The sequence below is a fragment of the Apium graveolens genome, chromosome 6, assembly GCF_009905375.1.
Source record: "Apium graveolens cultivar Ventura chromosome 6, ASM990537v1, whole genome shotgun sequence".
NCBI classification, from domain to species: domain Eukaryota; kingdom Viridiplantae; phylum Streptophyta; class Magnoliopsida; order Apiales; family Apiaceae; genus Apium; species Apium graveolens.
Window position 1 is genome coordinate 281,995,506 of NC_133652.1, and position 22,193 is coordinate 282,017,698.

Genomic DNA, 22,193 nt, shown 5'->3' on the forward strand with positions numbered 1-22,193 from the left:
ATCATCAATTACTTCTATAACGGTTTGGGAGCACAGTCAAGACCCATGCTCGATGCAGGATGAAGTGGAGCATTATTGGCAAAGGGCTATGAGGAAGCTTATGATCTAATTGAATAGATGGCTGCTAATGAATATTAGTATCCAACTCAGAGATTGCCACAGGGCAAGGTAGCAGGAGTTCTTCAAGTGGATACAGCTAATGCTCTCACTGCTCAACTAAAGGAGTTGTCTATGAAGATCGATTCTCTTGTTAACTATGGTGTTAATCAGATAACCAGTGTTTGTGAGCTATATGCAGGTTCGTATGCGACGGAGCAATGCGCTATATCTAGTGAATCAGCTCAGTTTATGAGGAACTTTCAGAGATTGCAACAACCATTTCCAAACACTTATCCTCTTGATAACTGGAATCATCTTATCTTCAGCTGGAGCAATAATCAGAATGTGGTACAACAGCTTTATCGGCAGTTTGGATCCAATCAATTCAATCCTCCTGGTTTTCAGCAACAGTATGCACCAATTCAACAACTCCAACTTCAACACTACCCACATGGAATTGTCGGTCAATCTGCAAATGAAAACTCTGAATTGGAGGAGTTGAGGTTTATGTGCAAAAACCAGGCTCTTATATGTAAAATCCAGGCTGAGTCTGTCAAGACTCTAGAGAACCAGATATGACAAATTGCTAACGCCTTATTGAAACGACTACCAGAAATACTTTCTAGTGATACAGAAGTTCCAGGCAAGAGGGAAGCAGAAGAGTAGGTTAAGGCAATTATATTGATGTTTAGGAAGGTTGGAAGCCCTGAAAAATCTCAAGTTCCAGAATCTGAAGTTTTGGATGAAAAAGATGTGCAGAAGGAAGCACAAGTGGAATCAAGGAAGAAAACTGTGGAACACACTTCTCGTGAGGGTAATATAGGGGAGAAACAGGTCTATCTTCCACCTCATTTTCCTAAGCGGCTGCAGAAGCAAAAGTTGGATAAGCAATTTGCTAAGTTTCTGGAGATGTTCAAGAAACTTCATATCAATATACCTTTCGCTGAAGCTCTTGAACAAATGCCTAGCTATGCGAAGTTTATGAAAGGTATTCTCTCTCGGAAAGTGAAGCTCGATGACTTAGAGACCATTGCTCTTACGGAGGAATGCAGTGCTGTGCTGCAAAAGAAGTTACCTCCGAAGCTTAAAGATCCTAGAAGCTTCACTATTCCTTGCACCATTAAAAACTTGTCATTTGACAAGTATTTATGTGATTTGGGAGCTAGCATCAATCTGATGCCCTTGTCTATCTTCATGAAGCTAGACAGTTGCTCTTAAGGCTGAAAAAGAATCACTCAAGGCAGCTACCTCAAGGAAAGTCAAGGGTAAAGCTCTCTTCACAAAGTCTGATACTGAGTCATCAAGTATTGATAGTGATGATGACTCAGAATCTGAAAGCTTGCCTGAGACGGATGCTGATGAAGAGATGATGAAGCTGTGTGCCCTTATGGTGAAAGGAATCACAAAGATTGCATACAGGAAGTTCAGGAAGGGAAAGAAGTTTTCCAGGAAAGGTGCAAGTTCTGATAAGAAGAATTTCAGAAAATCTGAGGGCAAAAGAGGAAAGTCTGACAGAGGAGATTATACAAATGTCAAATGCTACAACTGTGGTGAGAAAGGCCACATATCTCCTGATTACAAGAAAGTGAAGAGTGACAAAGGCAAGGCTCTTGTCACAAAGAACAAACACTGGACAGACACCTCAGATTCTGAAAGTGAGGAAAATTATGCCTTGATGGTAAATACTGATATGGCAAGTGCTGAAAGCAGTTCTGAAGTTGCTGAGTTAAAGGTACCTCAAACTACTTATGCCTTTCATACTGATGATATTAATGAGTTGAAAAGATATCTTAAAACCATGTTCATTAGCTATAGAGATCAAACTTTAACATGTGAAAGATTAACTTCTGAAAATCTTGCTTGCAAAAAGAGGAATGATTATTTAGAAAAAGAGTTAGTCATGTTCCATCAAACTCAGAAAGATAGAGATGATGCTTTCTTTGTTAGGGATGAAGTGCTTAAAATGAATGAATCTCTAAAAGCTGAGTTAGAAAAGGAAAGAGAGATTATGGACTAACTCTGGCAGAACAACTCATAATTTGTTAAGTACTGAAAACTGGAAAGAGGGTTTAGGTTATGGAGATGATAAGAATGATAAAGGAAATGTAGAAATTAAGCCTATAGTTGTTAATCAAAAATCTAAGTTAAAGTCTGTTTAGTTTGTAGCTGTAAATTCTGATAATGAGAAATCAGAAGTTAAAAAGGAATTAACTTCTGACAAACTAAAACAGGAAAAGACAACTGAAGTAAACGTAGGTTTAATGACAAAGAAGCAGCTTAAGCATAAGCTGAAAGATGTTAAGAATGCAAACAAGGTAAAATCACCTAGGAAAAATAGGAATGGAAAGGAAGGTGTGAATAAAAGCAATAATTATAAGCCTGTTCCTGATGCTCCAGAAAAATGTGTCATAACTGTGGAAGTTCTAACCATCTGGCTTCTTTTTGCAGAAAGAATAAGAACCTAAACTCCTTACCTTCAAAGTCAGAAGTTAAGAGTCAGTCTGTTAGATATAAGCCACAAAATCCTTGTTTTCATTGTGGTAGTTTATGGAATTCCATTTATACTTGTAAGGAATATCATAATCTGTACTATGATTATTATCAAATAAAACCTTCTTTAAAGAAAGTTAGAATTGTTCCTTCTAGTGTTAGTTCTGATTCAAAGTCTGATAGTGTAAAGTCTGATAAGAAAAATGTTAACATAAACTTTGATGCTAAATCCGCTGCAAATGTTAACAAACTTAATAAGGCCAAAGGATCCAAGTAAGTCTGGGTCCTTAAAACTAATGATTAGTGGTCTTTGTGATTGCAGGGCAACAGGATAAACATCCTAGTTCTGGACAGTGGATGTTCAGGACATATGACTGGAAATAAAGCCCTGCTATCAGACTTTGTGGAGAAGGCTGGCCCAAGTGTTTCTTATGGAGATGACAACATTGGAAAAATGTTGGGATATGACAATATCAATCTTGGGAATGTCATCATTAAAAAAGTAGCTCTGGTCTCGGGACTTAAACACAATCTGCTGAGTGTTAGTCAAATCTGTGAAAGAGGTTATCATGTGGATTTCTTTAAAGAACACTGTGAAGTTATTAGTAAATCTACAGGAAAAGCTGTTCTGAAAGGATACAGGCATGGTAACATCTATGAAGCCAAGCTTTCAACAAGTACTAATGGTTTGGCAATCTGTCTGATGAGTAGAGCATCAATTGAAGAAAGCTGGAATTGGCACAAGAAACTCTCTCATTTAAATTTCAACAATATAAATGAACTAGTCAAGAAAGATCTTGTGAGAGGACTGTCAAAGTCAGTATTTGCTCCTGATGGCCTTTATGATTCTTGTCAGAAGGCTAAACAAAGGAAATCCTCATTCAAGAGCAAGACTGAATCATCAATTCTTGAGCCTTATCACCTACTACATGTTGATCTATTTGGTCCAGTAAATGTCATGTCTATTGCAAAGAAGAAATATGCTATGGTCATAGTGGATGAGTTCACCAGATACACATGGGTGTATTTCTTGCACATAAAAAGTGAAACTGCATCTATCTTGATTGATCATGTCAGGAAACTGGATAAATTGGTCAAAGATTCTATGAAGATAATAAGAAATGATAATGGTACTGAGTTCAAGAATTTGATAATGGAAGAGTTCTGCAAAAACCATGGAATCAAGCAGGAATTTTCTGCTCCTGGAACTCCACAGCAAAATGGAGTTGTTGAAAGAAAGAATAGAACTCTCATTGAAACTGCACGTACAATGCTTGATAAAGCAAAGCTTCCAACCTATTTCTGAGCTGAAGCTGTGCAGACTGCTTGTTTTACTCAGAATGCAACACTCATTAACAAGCAAGGAAAGACACCATATGAGATGGTGAAGAAAAAGAAGCCAAATCTGAAGTATTTTCATGTATTTGGATGCAAATGTTTTGTTCTTAAGACTCAACCTGAACAACTATCCAAATTTGATCTAAAAGCTTATGAAGGAATCTTTGTTGGATATCCACTTTTCACAAAAGCCTTCAGAGTCTATTACTTGAGAACAAGAGTGGTCATGGAATCTATCAATGTCTCTTTTGATGATAAGCAGATTACTGGACTTGAAGATTTCAATTATCATGATCAGCTGAGATTTGAAGATGAAGACTTAAATTCTGATACTAAAAATCCTGACAGTCAAAATCCTGATACTGCAAACTCTGATGGATTAAACTCTGATGTTATTGAAACTGTGGTGACTACGCCAAAGGAAGATGCACCTATGCAGGGGGAGCATATTCAAGATACAACCACATCTCAAGAAGCATCAGAACATACAACTAGCTCTTCAAGTTCTGATTCATCAAGTTCTGATAAGCCAAGTTCTGATAGTTCTGAAAACTTAAATTCTGAAGGATCCAACTCAGAGAGCATAGTTTCAGGGGGAGCATCAAAAAATGTTGATGAAGATAGCATGGATCATGGGGGAGCATCCAGTTCTAGAGAAAACCTTCCATCTGCAAGGAAGTGGACTAAATCACATACACTTGACTTAATTATTAGAAATCCTGATGCAGGTGTCAGAACTAGAACAGCTACTTCGAGTGAATGTCTTTACAATTCTTTTCTTTCTCAAACTGAACCAAAGAAAGTGGAAGAAGCTCTTCAAGATGCTGATTGGGTGCAAGCAATGTAGGAAGTGTTAAATGAATTTGAAAGAAACAAAGTCTGGACCCTAGTGCCAAGACCAAAGAACAGATCTGTTGTTGGTACAAAGTGGGTATTCAGAAACAAAACTGATAGTGATGGCATAATTACAAGGAATAAGGCAAGGTTGGTTGCAAAAGGATATTCTCAACAGGAGGGAATTGATTATGATGAAACATTTGCACCAGTTGCTAGATTCGAAGCCATAAGGATATTTTTGGCTTATGCTGCTCACAAAAAGTTTACTGTCTTTCAAATGGATATGAAAAGTGCTTTTCTCAATGGAGAATTAAAGGAGGAAGTTTATGTTGAACAACCTTCAGGCTTTGTAGATCCCAAATATCCTAATCATGTTTACAGGCTTGATAAAGCACTTTATGGCCTTAAGCAAACTCCAAGAACATGGTATGAGACTTTAGCTCAGTTTCTTTTGTAAAGTGGATTTAACAGAGGAACTATAGACAAAACACTGTTCTACCTCAACCATGGAAAGGACTTACTTCTGGTTCAGATATATGTTGATGATATCATCTTTGGTTCTACAAATGACAGACTTTGCAAGAAGTTTGCCAAACTGATGCAGTCAAGATATCAAATAAGTATGATGGGGGAACTTAGCTATTTTCTGGGCCTTCAAGTCAAGCAGAATGAAGAAGGCACTTTTATTTGTCAAACCAAGTACACCAGAAATTTGCTGAAGAAATTTGGAATGCAAGATTGTTCAAGTGCATCCACTCCCATGGCCACTGTAACAAAACTGGATAAGGATACTGGTAAATCAGTAGATATTACTGATTACAGAGGTATGATTGGCTCTCTACTCTATCTAACTGCTAGTAGACCTGATATCATGTATGCTACATGTCTTTGTGCAAGATTTCAAGCAGATACAAGAGAACCTCACTTAACAGCTGTGAAAAGAATTTTAAAGTATCTTAAGGGAATAGCTGATCTGGGATTATGGTATCCCAGAGAATCAGATTTAAACTAATAGGTTACTCAGATGCAGATTTTGCAGGTTCTAAAATTGACAGGAAAAGCACAAGTGGAAGCTGCCAATTTCTTGGAGGCAGATTGGTTTCTTGGTTTAGCAAGAAACAAAAGTCAATTTCCACATCAACTGCAGAAGCAGAATACATTGCTGCAGGAAGCTGTTGTGCATAAAATTTTTGGATAAAGAATCAGCCACTGGATTATGGGTTAACATATTTTAAAATCCCTATTTACTGTGATAATCAAAGTGATATTGCTATGACAGGTAATCTAGTTCAACACTCAATGACAAAGCACATCAACATTAGGTACCACTTCATAAGGGAACACATGGATGAAGGTACAGTGGAATTGCACTTTGTTCCAACAGATCAACAACTAGCAGATATCTTCACAAAATGACTGTGTGAAGCTACTTTTACAAGATTGGTAAATGAACTTGGAATGGTTTCAGGTTCTTTCTCTAAATCTGCTTAGCTTTTGTTCTGATGCATCAGACTTTATGATCATTATTTATAGAAATTACTCTCTTTGTGTTTTATGTGCTTAATTAAAAATTGCTTTAGTACTGATTGTTGTTTGATGTGAATTTCTAAACTATGATAGTGAACTAACTGTTTCTGTGACTATTCAATCCTATGAGGATAACTGTGCTAGATGCTGACCTAGTAGTCTTTAACATATTAGAGATCCCATGTTAGAAGTAATTATTTATATGGAAATCAATTGACACAAGCAAATTCTGATATTGAGCTTAGTCACATTTACTTTGTCTATCTTATTACTAATTCAAAAACTAGAATAATGCTTCTCATCTGTTAAGTTCGGATGTTAGTAAATCTGATGGATGTACTAAGTGTTGATAAACCTCACTCATCAAAAGAAAAAGTAAAAGAAAAGGGAATAAAAATCAGGTACTCCTTTGAGATCTACAGTAAAAATGTGGCAGGGACGACCCAAGTGCATTGCTGGTATTAAGTAATATGCATCAGAAAAGCAAATAATTATTTTTCTTGGTGAATTTTCACACTCTATGATTAATGGAGAAATACTCTGATAATAGCATAAATTCTGATAAGCAGTCGTGACTCACTTACACTGAGAAGCCACTGTAAAATGGAATTTCAAAAGATGCATAAAATAAGCACAAAACAGTTGAGGTGGACCCGTGCATGAACTCATTCAAAAGTAAACTTCAGAATAATGACAGATTTTTAGTAAAGTTCTTAGTTATGCCTTATTTCTAAGATGTACTGAAGTGAATTAGACTTTACTCTTTTTCTGATATTTTGCTTAATGCACACACTTACACTCCATATGAATGATGAAAATTACTGTGGCGTTCAATGTTGTTTTAGATGAACAGTTTATGTGTCAGATTGCATAAATTCTGAGGACAAGTTCTGATGGAAGTTCTGATAAATAAGTTCTGAAGAACCGAAATCAGAATTTGTGTAAAGAATCACAGAGAAAGGCATTCATTTTTCGAGTTAAGAAATCATGTTCTGATGACTGTTAAGTTCTGATATAAGTCTAAGTGCTGATATTAAATTATGATCCTCTATTTGACTTATTTGTGGTTAAAACCTGAAACAGTCTTATTTTAAATTAGAATATGTACGGGTGAGATGTTAACAGTCAATACAATTAGGGTTAGTGGAACACGTACATGCACAGTAATATTTACTTGTTTCTTGTGTGCATTAAACCCTGTTTTACACTTCCAATGGCTGTTTTTCTTCTTCCCAGTCTAGGGAGACAAGGTAGAATTATTTCTACTTGTCAGCATTAAATTTTTTTGCATCTCCTGGCATTCTATTGCCTATATAAACCAACACCTCAAATCAGCCTACACATCATTTCTTTTCTCACATACTCACTCTCTTTTCCTTCATACCAACACAATCATGGTCAACTACAATATGTTTTTAAACTATGAGACCTTCAACATGGAGTTGAGCTGTGAGGACTGGCAGCAGGAATAGCACGTAACTGTCATTCCTGATGAGATTTGGGACTCGGTTCTCCAGGAGGTTCTCACACACCTCCTGTTCTTTTACATGGACTACCATCGCCATCTAGAGCGATTGGAAGAAGAAAGGCTGGAAGCTCTCCGCCAAAAAGAGCGAATCATTCGACTCGCTATTCTTTTTGTAGTGAGTCGGAAGAAGAAATAATTTGTTTTCTTCTTCCTATTTTTCTTCATCGTCAGCTTTGTCTAGCTTCTTAGCAAAGGACAAAACCTGTTGATGTTGGAGTTTGTAGCTTAGGACAGTCTTGTGATGTTATGATGTAAATTTCAATTTCATGAATGTATTCTCCTAATATATTAATGGAATTTTATATCTTTGCAAGATTTTGTCTCTGAGATGTTTGCAATTCTACTACATTTTTAAATCCTGATATATCCATATTCTGATGACCATTTTAATTGCTGATATAAATTAAGTTCTGATTCTGAAATATCAATACTTGTTTACTTGATTTATTTTTTGGTCATTGTCAAACTTTATATTTTCCCAGAAAATGGGTTTTGCAGCAAAAATGATTAAAAAAGTGGGAACAGTTTAAATTTTGAATTAAAATCGACTTACCTCAATTAATGGGATTACTTGGTAAGTGGAACGGTTTTTCCTTGAAAAACTGCATGTGATAAGTAAAGATTACTGTTTTCCCGTGCCCATTAACTATTCATTATTGCTGCATGTCTGACAGGTGTCCAACGGTTATTTTTTTGTAACCATGTAAAAGTAAGAGAGAGAGAAGATTATACAATCTTTTATTTACTTTTACACTTTATCTCTCTTTCTTTACTTTTACTCTTTCTCATCTCCTGACGTTGGTTTTCATACAGACATTTTATCAAATACCTTACAGGCAACCTTAATTCTCAATTTTTTTTCTCATGGCACCTAAGGATTTGATTATAGATGGAGCCAAGTTCGTTCCCAACAACTATGCTGCAATCCTAAATCATGATGAAGCTCCATCTGAGTTGCACTTTGTGCAAGATCTTCTGGCACACAGTAAAATTGGGTATACATTGACCCAACCTCAAGTCATTTCCATCCAACAAATTCTGACATTTAGGCGGACTGGGCATTTTGATAATGGTGGTATTACTGGTACTCGCAGCATTTTTTTTTGAAGTCAATGATCTTGAACATGTGGTAACTCCTGGAACAGTTCGTAAAGCTCTACATTTACCAGAAGGCTGCATTTTCTCAACATCGGAGGAACCAGTTCTACAGCAGCTCATGGCCAATTTGGGGTATGAGAAGAGTTTGGCTAAGCTTGGATAGTTGAAACGAGCACATATCAGAAAGGAATGGAGCTTTTTCTTCGACTGCATCACTAAAGCCTTTGGGAATAAGTGTTCCAACTTTGATGCCATTCCAATAATGAGTCAGCACATCGGGTATGCTATTATTAACCAAACTCATTTTGATTTTGCAAGTGTTGTGCTAGGCTTTATTGGGTATAGGATGACAGAGGATAGAAATGTAGTTTACTTTGCTAGATTCTGTCAGCTTATATATACCTTTTGCTGTGCTGATGACCCTCAACTAACCAGTTCTTTATTTCCACCTTTTAAACTTGCAAAACGGGCTTTTAATGACTTGGTAAATGCTGACCTTAAGAAAACGGTGGTTAGACCTTTACAGATTCCTCAGTCTATAAAACAGATCCTGGTAAATGCTGATTCTCAAACCTATAGATCTGTTTATCCTAATGTACAACCTACAACCATATCCCAAACACCACAACAACCATCAGAATATACCACTCATACATCTATACCTCAATCTTCTATCAGAACACATCTCAAACCTTCACAGATAGCTCAACCTTCATCATCAGCACATACTGTGAAACCTTCATCTTCCAAGCCTAAGAGGACAAAGACTGTTCCTCAGACACCACAGAAGAGAATGAGGATTGTTCCCCCTGTGGATGAAGAAATTACTGTTGAAGATGCTAATCTTGCTCTAACTTCAAGAAAAATTTCTAAGACAACCTCTGACATGGCTCAAGTTGTTTAGAGTCAAGATATAGTTAGTTCTGATATCTCAAAGAAGCAAGTAACCTCTGACATAGCTCAAGTTAACTTGATATCAGAAGATAAATCAAAGGAAACCTCTGACATTGCTCATGTTAAACCTTCAAAGTTACTCCTACCAGGATTCACCAAAGCCAAACAGACTCAACCTTTGAAGACTGATGTAAGTGGTTTTGAAGCAAGAGTGGTTACTGGAAAGGAAGAAAGAGATAAATCTGGATTGGGTAGTGCTGAGAGAGCACATCTTGTTGTACATCATGACAGATGGTAGGGTTTGTCATATAAGGGAAAATGCCATTCCACTGAAGTATTTTGAAGAATTGGAACATGTATTATTCTTACTTCAAGTGAATGACAAAATAACAGAAAGTGCTGCAAACTATTTGAAGAGTCAAATTCAGAGACAGAAAAGGCATTATTCTGTAAAGTCTGACAACACATATCTTCCAAAGTACAGAGATCACAAGGGTGATATTATTGAGATGAAGCCTAACTCTGCTAAGATTATAACTACCTTTCTGGGTTACAAGGCTGTGGAATTCAATCTTGAGTCTCACAAGGCGTATTTGATCAGACTGGATCAAGACATAAGGAAAGCTAAAATTAATGATCTCAGGGCTGCAATCTTTCAAACTAGTGAAGATTTTGCAGAACTTAAAGATGTTAAAAGGAGGATGATTGATGAACTCAAATATGTTGAGAGATGTTTGTTAAAGAACTATCTCAGAACAACTCCTGACATCATAGAGATCATAAAGTGAAGCCAAGTCAAGATCTACAACTGCTCAAATTCTGATATGAATACAGACTGAAGTTGTTATCAAAAGTTAAAGTTGGTAAAGCTTTAAGGATCGTAAGTTGTAGTTATCTAGTCAAATTCTCATGCATTTGTACTTAATGTTTTTAACATCATCAAATATCTGTTAACTTGTATATTATGATAATTTACGAGTTGGGGGAGATTGTTAGATATATTTGATAATGTCTTGTCTAATATGATTTATGTTTAGTTTTCAGATCTTACTTAAATAGGACAAATTAGTACTTAACTGAAATCATCACTTATACTAAAGTCATAACTTAAGTCATCAGTACTTAAGGTTCAGGAGATATTTATCAGAAAATAATATCAGGACTTAAAGGAAACGTTCAGATAAGGAAGGCGGCTGATTGAAAGGAAAAGAAGATCAAGACAAACGTAAGAAGAGATATGCATGAAGAAGGAATTCTATGAAGAATAGAATATTTGGAAGAAAAGATATCTGATTGATCTATTTTAGGAAGCAGAATTATATTCCATATCAATTAGCGATTATCTTGTAACTTTATATTATATAAACATAGACATAGGGTTTATATTATAAGTGTTACCATTATCGAGAAGATTATTCATTGTAACCCTAGCAGCTCTCGTGATATTTGTTCATCACTGAGAGAGGACAGTTCCATACTGTAACATAATTTATTGCTTTGAATAACGTCTATTTTCTGTTACTTGTGTTATTAGAATTCGATTTGATTGTGTTATACACTATATTCACCCCCCTCTACAGTGTGTGTGACCTAACACCTTCCATTAATTGGACTTGATGGGCACAACCTAGTTCTACTTGAACTTTTATCCCTCACATTCGTACTCCCTTTGGATACAATCACCTCACCCATCATATTTTCTTTTCTTGGCACCATTTAGTCATCAAGGAGCACACAAATATATATATATATATATTAAAACTGATTAAATGGCATCAGTATATAAAAAATCGTATCTGTGATATATGTTCGGTGGAGCATAAAAAGAAGAGACAGTCCCGAGATATATATGATATCTATCATTATTCATAGATACCAGGTAAGTATCGAATATGAGGTAATAACAAGACTTTTATTTAGAAGGTAAATAGATAAAATTAACCATGAACTAGTTTATGATGCACGCATCAACTAATTTGGAACATTCTCCAATTTGGTAAGCATTTTGTTTGTATTAAGTCTAGAAGGTGACTTATTTGCATAGTTAAATATGATGTTTCTTAAACATGTATAATAAACTTATTAGGTACCAAGTTTTCTTAAAAAAAAATTGATCGGGTTGGAGATTTTACTAGTCAACAACTCATTTGACTAGTACCTCTAACTAGTGTTTCATTCCGGATTAGTGTTTCAATTTTGTCAAAAACATTTCTCGATGATCCAATCATACGGAGGTCAAGAACTATACTCATACTTTACATACTTTTTACTCATATTTGTCACATATTTTATGGCCACTATAAAATATAATTCTGTAATTTATTTTCATAATTTTCTTATTCTGTATAAAAATTTAAATATTATATTTTTATTTAAAATATTTTTTTTTAATATTATTTAGGAAAATATATGTTTCATGAGCCTTAAAATACGAGTCGATAACTCGTCCCCCGTTGTAAAGGACCTGGAGGGACGAAGAGAGTATATTTTAATGATGTTCCCAAGTTTTCATAAAAAAAAATGATTGGGTTTGAGATTTTAGGAGTAAACTTTTCATTATACTAGTACCTCTAACTAGTGTTTAATTCATTCCAGATTGATGTTTTAATTTTTAAAATAAAAGATTTCTCAACATCCAACCTTACAGATGTCGAGAACTATACATTTTAATGACGTTCCCAAGTTTTCTTAAAACATAAATAGACTGGGTTTGAAATTTTAGGAATTAACTATTCATTTGACTCGTACCTCTAACTAGTGTTTCATTCCGTAATTCTATTTCTATTTTTTTCAAAATGTGTCTCGACAATCCAAGCACACGGATGTCAAGAACTATATATTTTAATGATGTTCCCAATTTTACATAAAAAAGGATTGGGTTTGAGATTTTAGGAGTCAACTATTCATTTAACTAGTACCTCTAACTGGTATTTCATTCCATATCAGTGTTTTGATTTTTTTAAAAATATTTCTCGATGATCCAACCGTACAAAACTATATAGTGTTACATTTTTTCGGTTTTATTGCTGAACCTCGAGTTTGAGGTTACAAAATTGTGGTTCGAACAACTTATTTATGACCACATTGATATGAATTTTATTGATTTTCTGGATTTGAATGGAAAAATGGTCAGAAAAGGTAATTTTGGTCGTTTATTTGTAATTGAAAGTTGTTTTATACACATTATCATTACATCCATTTTATTGTAATCTCGTAACAATCATACCCCAATTTCATAAAATTCAGTAATCTCATATTATCACCCAACAAGCTGATAACAATCACACTATAATCTCATAAAAATCTTAAAATCTCTACAAAAACTAACAACAATCTCAATAAACTAATAACAATCATTATGAGATTAAAAGTAAAATCTTTTTCTTCATAGTTATTAGACAATATCCGGAGAACCTTCGTTATTGTCTTCCTCCTGCTCTTCTTCCCCCTCTTCTTCTCTTTCTTCAACTTCTTTGTCATCCTCATTAAATTCTTGATCATTGTCATCATCGTCATCTTTCTCAACTTCGTCATCATCATTATCATCTTCATCATGATCATTAATATGATCTTCATCTGAAATTTTTGGAATTAGCTCATATTATGCAAAGTCAACGAACAATGAAATGATGTTTATGCATTTGAAATATCTTCTTGGTCGGGATTTCTGGTGGAAAGTGTAATTGATACATCAAGATTAGTTTTTTAATTGAAATAATTGTATAGAAATTATTACGGGGGTTGAAAACATTACGTGCATAGTATACTTGACTCGCTTGACTAGTAAAACAAATACCTCGTTTGACCTGAATCTTGACCTCATGTCAACGGTAACAACTCAATTTTTGTCAACAAGTATCACATTTCCTGCTGAATCAAACCAACAACATTAAAACAAATATACATGGTTTCCTCTTCTATAAATAAGTCTCATAATTTCTTCTAATTGACCATAATAATTTTCAAGAATATTTGCATGAGAGGTACCTTGACGAGAACATCATAATTCTTTTTACAATAAAATTTGTATCGATTAACTTTATAATCATCAAATGTGAATACCAAGTGAGTCGGTTCATGAAGTAGATCTTTGAATCGTGGATATGTCTCAATATCATTTTTCAATCTAAATATACTTAAAAAAAATTGATCAAGACACACATATATATCAATATTAGTAATAAATATATATGCATGGTTAAATTGATTACTTTTTTTTAATTGAGTTTTGAAGTGAGTCTTGAGAAGTGATTCTAATTGTTAGGATATTGCATGTGTATAAGTTGCGTATTTCCTACGCAAAAAGAAAGAATATTTAAATGAATACTTAAAAATAAAAGAATTTCAAATTTTTTCATAAAAAAATATACCTAATATATGGTTGAACCTTCGACATGTATAAAAAGAAATAATATTTCGTAAAAAAGTGTTCTTCATTATCTAAGTATTGAACACCATATTTTTCTGAAGACTTGATTGAATATTTAAGAACATACAAAATATTTCCATCTTGTTTTTCAACTACAACTTCATTTCGACCCACAGTATTATGCACCATGTCCATAATAGCTTCCTAAGTAAAATAAACAAAAGTTGGTGGTTTCTTTCCTCAATATATTGTTCTGTTATCGAACCTTCCACATGCGCCTTATCCTTGATCTAATATTCCATGAATTACAATAATCATTCGAAAGGATACATCCATCGATAGTGAACGGGAGCCTTCAGTCGAGATTCCTCGGGCAAGTTCAAAACCAAGTGTTCCATTATATCAATTATTTTCACATGCATCAGTTTTATAATATGACAACTTAAATTCCTTCATCATCTTCTTCACCTTATAGTCATTACTTAGGAATGCATGTTTTGAAGTAAAAACATCTCAAATAATCTGAAGTAACAAATTAAATGACTTGTCACTACAACCTGATGGACTTTAAAATATAAGAACATCATAGAGAAGGATAGTTTTGTGTATTTAGAGTTTTTCGGATAAATGGGTGTTCCACAATTATTAACTTCCTTATAGAATTTGTAAGCATTCATATTGGGATACACTTCTACTCCACTATTATTATCATTACTAGTATTACCATTACAATCAAGGGTACCACTAAAATTTTGAACCCCAGCATCTCTTAACATCACATCCATGTCTATCGGTTGTTCAACCACTCTTTAGACACAACATGATTTTCTATTTTATCATTTTGATAGTGATTCACCATAATATGTCCAAACTCTATAAACCACATAAATGTCATTAGCTATTAAATGATATCTAACATCATCAATAGTCTCCCAACTTCCATTTCTACAATCATTGCAAAGACATTTTAACAAATATTCAACCAACCTCTCATTATGTTGGGAAACTTTAGAAATGACTCAACACCTAATTTATACTCCGCAGTAAGTGTAATGCAGTTACTTTCTAAGTGACGATTCATCAAACTACGATATGTCTGTGCGTGTGTTTATATATATATTTGTATATATATAAGTATATGTATATATATTAAATCAAAAACAAATATATATATGTGCACATATAATCTAAATTCAAGAAAGTTATAATATACACATATACCATATAGATATCAATTTTCTACTTCACCTTCAACTTCACCAGCCTACAAGATGTGCAATAAATGACTCAATACGTATATAAAAAATAATGGTTATAAATAGAAAAAATAAAACCTTCACCCATACCTTATAATATTTCTCTCCTCTTTATTATCCCCAACTATGTATTATCATTGAAGAAAATAGGAAAGTAAAATATTTTAACTAATCTAAAAAGTAGCAGGCTCCTTTTTAACCGACTACAGTTGGAAATATTCTTCTACACAGTAGGAAATGATCATGTTTGGCTCAACCAATAAGAATGCGAAACTTATTAAAAATTAGGTGATGTGACGAGAGTGGTTGGTTTAACAGCGTCTGTCCCATTCGATCATAATCGACCGTCGGTGGTCGGACAATGGTTGGTTATAAATTTATTTGTGACCGAATTTCTCGGTCTGTTATAATATTCCATTTTCGACCAATTTTTAGTAGTTGAAAATGAGTTGAAAGAAATGTGCACTTTTCTTGTAGTGTAAAAAGTAGATTTTTTATGTAAAACAATTTTTTTATGCATATAAGTCTTTTAGGAAGTTATATTTTGCAACTTAGCAATAAATTATTAAGGCATGAACTTTTAATTTGACAATAGGTTACATAAAATATTAATAATAAAAATTAAAATAATATAAATTGTAGTAATAATAATAATAATTATTATTATTATAATTTTAAATGTCAACTTAAGACTATTTTATAATTTTTTTTAGGATTATAACGCGTACAATCCTATGTGAAATGTTGTGCCAAAACTAAACATGTGAAATGCTATGTCCATGACACCAAACAACAAACACCTAAACCTCCATGTAAGAAATATTAAATATTACATTTAATAATATCATTAGGATTATGATTTTGATGATAGTAGCTAGTACTATTTAGTAAGGTTGGATAACAAGATTCATGGAACTAGTTTGTCAGTGAAGATTATACTTAAGGTAATGCAGTTTTTAGAGGACATTTTGATGAGAGAACATGGTTATTGTCAAGTTTCTATGGATAAAGGGAAGATATTAATTGTTATCATTTGAGTCATTTATAATGCTACCTCGTTCCCACTCCTTTCTTTACAATTTTGTTTTCAGGTTTGGCACGTATTTTAAGGCTGGTATGAGGTAGATTTCCATAATTTTTTTAAAAAAAATTTGGAATAAAATTTAAACACAACTTTTTTATTCAGAAGAAAAATAATTTGAAAGATATACTTTATAGAAGTTTAAAATATGTACAGAGCCCTATTCCCCAATGTAAAACCTAGAGAGAGGGACGGAGTTCGAATCTAGCTAAATCCTTATTTACTATTATTTATATTATCAGCACGTTGTCTCCACAGTTTAATAATTATTTGGTACCACTTAAAATTCAGTATTAGTTAGTTACAACAACTATTCACCCTCTAAGTTTGTATTTCATTTCGTAACTCCGGGGTCTAGAGTTTGATGTCATGAACAATAATAAAACATAAATATACAATAACTGAACTAGAATTACATAAACAACTACAACATCTACAACCCCTTGACCAAGATCTTATCAGGTTTAAGTATGAAACAAGGTTATACAAAATTTGAGTAGTGATAATGACAAAGAACTCAAGAATGCAACTTTTAAGTGAATTCTGCAAAGACAAGGGCATTGTTCAAGAGTTCTCAGCTGCAAGAACACCTCGGAAAATTGGTTGAAAGGAAGAATATAACTCTAGCTGAGGCTACAAGAACAATGCTGCAAGATGTTAATTTCCCAACAAGTTTTTTGGGAAGAAGCTGTTAACATTATATGCTACACTCAAAACATATATCTAATCAACAAAAACCAAGACAAGTCACCCTACTCAATTTTGTCAAAAAGAAAACCTATTATAAATCATATGCATGTGTTTGAAAGCATATGCTTTGTGTTTAAAATCAACTCTGAACATGTTGGAAAATTTGACTCTAAAGTAATTGAAGCTATTTTTCTGAGATATTCGTTACAAAGAACTGCCTACAGAGTTTATGTGTTAGAGAATAAGAAAATTATGGAAAGTACTGATGTGACCTTTGATGATGACAAGTGTCCGGGCTTGGAATGCCTTAATGAATATGAAGTTGAAGCCCTAAAATAAGTAGACAGTGCCTCGTGGTGCAACAATGTCCGGGCACAACGGGGCTCTCACCCTCTCTGGTAAACCCTTCCAGGGAACTTGGTCTGTCGCTGAAAACACTTCACCAGACTACAATTCGGATGGCAGAGCCACTAAATTTTTAAGCTGTGCTATTCCCGGTTCGCTCTCCGTTACTGGGGGAATCCTTGAAAGTTTCTTTTTTCCGCTTATTGATATACTCAAACTTAATGTGTAGTCCTACCTCACCTGGGATCATAGTTAGGGTGAACAAATTGTGTAGCACCTAAGGGTCCTCGAGCTCCTTAGATGACACGATTACGTGTGACAAGACAAGAAGGTCTTTTACAACCACCGAAGTCACAACATCTGTCGCTGAAGACTCGCTTTTGCACCAATCGCACAATAAAGCACGGGAGGCCAATTTCTGCCCAAAAACCAACACACCTCATCAAGGAGTGAGTGTTTGAGAGCAAGCAAATGTGTGACACCCAAGAAGACATAATATATGCAACTAGCTGAGAATGGGGATTAGATTAAAAGAGAATCATTGAATATAATATTTTCTACTTGTCTACCAATACATTCTATAACATCTCACTAAAAATGATTAATTAAGTAGAATCATTGAATACGATATTCTCTACTTGTCTACCAATACATTCAACAATATTACACTAAAAAAGATTAATTATAATGGTTAAAAGTATAAAAATGAGTGGTTTGAGAGAATAAGTCACTCATTTAAGAAAGTAATTTAAAAAAGTATTAAGGTTGGTGGATTTGAATATCGAAGTACCAAGTGACCACCAATCTTCGAAACTATATATAGACATATACCTAGAGCCAATTTGAGGAGACTAAGATGCATGAACATCATTCGCAGGAGCCTATTTACAAGCTTGCAAGCAAAAACATTAAAGGGACCATAAGATGAACTATTTTATCTCGTTGCTGAGCGTCATGTATCTTATTGAGGTCTTACTGTAGAAAATTTGTAATACGATCAATTTGCAAAAAATAAGTCAACAAAGTTTTTTGATAGTATAAAACCACTACTATCTATTTAATTATTAACTATAGAACATGTGATCTTTTACAATATCTAGCTGAATCTTTCAAAATAAACAGTTGTTAACAAAACACAAAATATAAAGTATATACTACTAGAAATACATCAATATACATCAGTTTTAAGCCGATGTTAAGAAAATAAATTGATGTCTTCGTGGATGTAGAGAAAGGTCCCTCGCTGTATATCAGTTTTGTGTCGTTGTAAAAGACCACTTCAGACATCATTTTTGTACAACAGACTGATGTCAAAAATTACAAAAGAAGCAGTGTTTAGCAATAGTATATTAGCTTTAACATGAGTTTGTAATTTCTCTAGCCGATGTTATTTTCCATTATATACACTAGTTTTAGGCACAAAATTACACAATCTAATTGTTTTATTTTGTTATTATAGACAGTTTGCACATTTGAAGTGATATGTTATATTTACATATCCAACAAACCAAATGACCATACCAACAAAAACAAAACTGATCAATTAAGCAGTAGTATGTAAAAACTTGCCAACGATACTAAAATATAAAAAAACATAAAAGCTAACAAGCTCCAAACAAGAAGAAGCATTATTATCAAGTTAACGATCATTTAAACAATAAATTTCAATATCGAAAACTTCTTAAATACTCCATCTATCATGAATTATTCTAATTATATAAGTCATTTCCTTCATATCAACACCACATTCATAACTTGTTGACATCAAACACCAACCAACAATAGTGAGACCATTAGTATCACCAAAATCCATATAAGCAATGCTGCACCCTAAAAGCAACATAAATCAAAACCCACGAAGGAATCAAGTAGAAAGACAAGTATTTGACTTCATTAGTTACTTTTCAATAAAATATAAATTTTGAAGGTGCACACACCCCTTCAAACAAACTTCGTCAAAAAAACTTCCTCGTCCTTGGTAATGGACACTCTAGTTATATTTGGGCATGATCTAAAATGCTTTTGCAGCGCACTATGTAAAATATAAATGTTCCAATATGTAAAGAATATGTAATGAATCATCCATTAGCACAGCAAGAGTAGAGAAGTGAGTCTGAAACCAACATGAAAGAAATTACGCTGACCAGAGTTGAAAATTCCGTACGAAGAAAATAAATCTACTTTTCTATAGCAGTGACTATAGACTATTCCATTAACCTGCTTGTAGCCCATACATATAGCCTGCAAACTTAAATTTATTAAGCTATAAAATTAGAGGAAAGCCATCAGAAGCATCATAAAGTGTAACATAAATCATACATAACCTTTCCGTTGACAAAATAAGCCAACTTTGTACCATCTTCGAGTCCATTAGGCTTAAAGAGTATCCGGTGTAATCTCCGTGCCTAGCTCATCAAGAAAGGAATCGGTAAGGCTACAACTGAAACAGAACTCAAATGACAAACCTTTCAAAAACTTAACACGCGTAAAAATGGAACTTTGTGAAGGTGAAGGGAAAAACAGAGACACCTAAAAATTCACATTTTCTTAGTGCGGCCTATATTATTTTTTCTTCTCTTTAAATTAAATGAGAAGAATAAGACGTTGGCCTCGAAAAAGGAAGGATATCAGTACAAGGAAATAATAATTGTTTATATGGCATTTCCCGCCCATAAAAATTATTGAATAATTAAGGCATAAATTAGGCTACAATCCATAATAAAACATATTTACAAATGCACCTACATGCTAACAAAACACAAAATAAAAAGGATTCACTACTAGACATATGTTAATAGACATCGGTTTGAGGTCATATAGCCAAGGTGACACATTTTGTAACCTTTGGTATTCCTCTTGTATAAAGCTACAACAGCTTTTTGGTGAAAATCTGTCAGAACCGTGTTTGGTAAATTCTAAAAGTTATTATCTGAAAAAGCCCTTTTGGTGTAAAACATGTTGTTGGAAAAAGCATGTCCCCTAATACTTTTGGAAAAAGCTGTTTTCAGCTTTTGTAAGAAGTTGCTATCAGTTTCGTCATCAAACCTTCTCAAAAACATTATTTTTATATATTATATCTCAAAATATGAATAAATTAATAAAAACTTCCAAATAGAGCCATAGTAGTTACCAAATAACAAAGTAAATTTTCATTTGTGTATTATATTATGTAAAATACCTGTAAGATATCGGTCATCTTTGTGTAAATATATTCACGAGCACTTTCTTCATTGTTTCACTCTAAATATTGAACAAAAAGTGAGATTTAAAAATTTTGGAATAAAATATTAATCAACATATCCAAAAGAAAATAAATAATAAATAAGTGTATGATTTCGGAGAACAAATACATATCAAATTTTGTTTTTAATATTGAATAGAGGAGAACACTACCAATATCACAACTAATAAAAAACTATAATTGGGCTCAAATTAGGAGCTTAATTATAACTACTAGTTTCTTTGGTCATACCATTAATTGATATTGTCTAGTTGTTGCAATGATGTGGTAGAATGTTGAAAAATCTTTTTTAATGAAAATAATGAGATCAATGTATATGCATAAATAAAACTACAATTAAGCTTTTCTAATAATCAATAAGGTCAAAAGTGATAAATCCCTACCTTGTTGACATACAACTCTAATAAGAGAAATCTCCAACTAAAGAAGACAAATGTAATAAATTTACTATTGATGATATTTTCAAATCTACATAAACAATATTTATTTTAAATATCATAAAACCGGGGAAAGGGGAGGTGTGAACAACAAAAGAACAGTGGTACATGATGTGGAAGGGAAGGGGAGGATTTCTTTTATATATCATTATTGAAAGTTCTAGAAAGATTTAGATATGGATTTTTGGACAGGGTTCTAGAATGGACTAGAAATAATCATGATCTTTTTTCTTGGACTTTTGTTTGATTTTTGGGCTAGGCCTGACCCTCGGTTAGCAAATCTATTTCATGGGCTCAATTATTTTCTACTTTTTTTAATAAATAGAAGACTTGTTTATATTAGAGTTAAATATTTTAATTATAAAGACAAATCAAATTAAACTTATGACTTAAAGTTTGTAAATGTCGTTACTTCCCTTTTTTTACCGGAAACATATTTTATTGCCTTATTAATACTAGCTATAAATCTCTTTAAGTTCTTTTCATATATTATTTATTTATTATATAATCGGTTTTTATTTTAAATTTTAATTAGCAATAGAAATAAATCAGTATAAATAACATATTTTATTATCTTAGAGTGTATTTTAACATATGTTATTATTTTTCAAAATAAATGATATATAAATAATTTATATTTCTTAAAATACTAAGCTAAAAATGCTTAAATGCCATGTTTTCAAATGTGGTCATAGGCCAGAAAAGTGTTGCAATGGGCCTATTTTTGACATATGCAAGAAAAAATGGGCGTTGCATCTGGGAGCGTTAGATTTGACTTAAAACCAAAATGAAGTAGAGTACTGCTCTGAAATGTTCTCATAATTCGAATTGTTGTGGAATACAAATCAGGGCTTTGTTAGTGTTTAATGCAATGGTTTTTGAGTTTCGAGTTTTAATGCTTGCCTCTGCTGGCATGAAGCCTACGTATTATCATATTGTAGAGAATCACCCAAAGCATAATAA